The 2,795-nt window shown below is 31.7% G+C and overlaps 1 non-coding gene across 1 annotated transcript; it reads left to right on the plus strand.

Annotated features, from left to right (window-relative positions):
- Positions 1 to 1,760: 1,760 nt before the first annotated feature.
- TRNAL-CAA (transfer RNA leucine (anticodon CAA)) lies at positions 1,761 to 1,844 on the plus strand. The gene has a single exon. It is a non-coding gene; the product is annotated as a tRNA-Leu (tRNA).
- Positions 1,845 to 2,795: the final 951 nt, after the last annotated feature.

The raw sequence follows: 2,795 nt of genomic DNA on the forward strand, positions 1-2,795 counted from the left end.
TCTTTACGGAGATTTTGATCGTGAAGTATTTATGGAGCAACCCAAAGGCTATGTTTCTAAAAATTATCCCAACCACGGTTGCAGGCTCCAAAAGGCATTATACGGCCTTAAGCAAGCACCATGTGCTTGGTATGGTAAAGTGGCTCAATACTTCATCTTTTGTGGTTTTAAAGTCTCGGATGCTGATTCTAGTTTATTTGCACTTATTAGTACTATTGTACGTGGGTGATATAATTATTACTGGAAATAATGAAGCTGATATTTCTAAGCTGAAAAGTAATTTATCAGTTCGGTTTGAGATGAAAAGTTTGGGAGAAGTTGGTTGTTTCCTTGGTCTAGAAATTGAAAATTTAGATGATTGGTATTTCATTTCCTAAAAGGCTTATGCAAAGAAGCTTTTGCAACGCTTTGGCATGGAGGAGTCAAAGGAAAAAGCACCTACAATGGAGCCACATCTCAAGTTGATGAAAGATGAAGGAAAGTTACTGCAAGATGTTACGAAGTTTCGACGACTTGTTGGTAGTCTAATTTATTTAACTATCACAAGACCATAAATTGCTTACTCTGTTGGAGTGGTCTCACAATTAATGCAATGTCCCAGGAGTAGTCACCTAGATGCAACTAAGAGAATTTTGCGATATGTTAAAGGCTCTCTTGGTTATGGTTTAATGTACGGTAGATGTGTGAATTTTGTCCTAAGTGGATTTACTGATGCAGATTGGGCGGGAGATGCAAATGATAGAAGCTCTACTTCAGGCTCTTGTTTTAGTGTGGGTTCAGCTATGATATCCTAGTACCGAAGCTGAATATGTCGCATCAACCATGGCTGCACAATAATGTATGTGGTTGAGAAGTGTGATGAAAGATATATCGTGCAAAGTTGAGTATGTCGTACAAATTAACTGTGATAATGAAAGTGCAGTCAAACTTGCTTCCAATCCCGTCTTTCATGCTCGAACAAAGCATAAAGATGTGCGTCATCACTACATTCGAGAGAAAGTCCTGAACCAAGAAATTGAGCTGCAAGGTATCTCTACAAATAACCAAGTGCCTTACATTTTCACAAAAGCATTGGGGAAGCCTAAGTTTGAAGAATTTAGAACTGCACTTGGTGTTGTTAGTTGTAAGTATGCACTAAACGGTGTTGTTAGTTGTAAGTATGCACTAAAGGAGAGTATTAAAATTTGTTGCATACTATTCTTAGTATTGTTTACCTTTTCCTAGTCAAAACTTTTGTTTCTTATTTCATGGAAAGAAATTTTTCTATTCTAATTTTAGCATTATGTTGTTTTAGTGACAAACTTTTAGAAGTCATTAGTTGACAAGCTTAGCTATAAATACTTTGAACTAATGCTGTAATTTTCGTGTGAGAAGAAATAACATTACTTTCTCTCTTCCATAGAGCTTTGTTCTCTTCCTTTTGTTTTATTTTGTATCATATTTGGAGGGATGGGAGAGGGTTAAATGGTAGGAGGAGGGAAGACAACAACGACATCTAATCAACGAACAACATAGAGATAAGAGGTTGGCACAATAAAGCAGAAGAGGAAGAAAATAACGAGAGAAAAAGAGACGGAAAAGGGAAGTTTTGATGTGCACCACTTTTATAAAAAAAAATAAAAAATATGCATGGTCTTCACGTGACAACCATGCTGCATATGGTGATTTATCAAGCACTATAATGTCATTAGCTCACAATTTACATGCGATTTAAGCATATATAAAATCATATTGTTTTAATGTTAATTTTTCTATCAAAAGTTAGGATGGCCGAGTGGTCTAAGGCGCCAGACTCAAGTTCTGATCCTCGTGAGAGGGCGTGGGTTCAAATCCCACTTCTGACAAATATTAACAAGAAAAGATATATTTTAGTTTAGAGTAGGACAAATTTCTTTATGAAATCAACTAATTTATTAATTAAGGTATATTATAAAGTCTATTATTAGAGTACTATTTCAATTCATTTAGAAAAACTAGTTACCAAATTTTGTAGTTCTATAGTATAAAAATATAAAATATATATAATCATTACAAATTATAACAAAATATAAAATATATATAATCATTACAAATTATAACGAAAATTTCATGCAGTTTGATTATCACTAAGCCATTGTTGCTATTAAAGGAAACTAAAAAAAGAAAATGTAAAACACATTTTTATATTAAAATTTTTACATTTTTGTGATTTTTTTAGCAATTCATTTCAATTTATGAATCCATCTAATTATTCATTTTAATATATTTTATATTTCTATTTTTCTAAACATAATTATTTAACCATCAAGACATTATAACTTTCAAAAATCTATTATTAATTATATAATTAAAGATAAAGTCATTAATTTTATAAATGATTTTTATTTTTAATAATAAATTGACAACAATTTTATTTAAACTTTTCTCTTTTTTTTTTCCGAGTTCGTTTAACTTAAATAAAGGTATAAAAAGATAAAAAAAAAAAAAAAAAAAATTGGACGGTGGGGTGAAGAGGGAGGGAACAGAGAATGAATGGAATTTGAGATGATTTGAAGAGAGAGGAGTAAGTGGAATTTGGGAGGGAGGGGCAATGACAAAATTGTCATAGAAAAAAAAAACATTAAAATTAAAGGGTAAAATAAAGAAATAAAGTTTGTTGTTGCAGTCCATTTTATATATAGTACATGAATAGATAAGTTTCACACCTCAACCTCTAGGTCACAATATTTTTTGAAAAAAAAAAAAAACGGAACTTCTAAGTCACAACTTGTTTCCAAGCTCAAATGACATCATATCATGCACTAAGATGGCGATTC

This window comes from Momordica charantia (genome assembly GCF_013281855.1).
Source record: "Momordica charantia cultivar OHB3-1 chromosome 10 unlocalized genomic scaffold, Mcharantia_2.0 BLBB01000010.1, whole genome shotgun sequence".
NCBI lineage: Eukaryota > Viridiplantae > Streptophyta > Magnoliopsida > Cucurbitales > Cucurbitaceae > Momordica > Momordica charantia.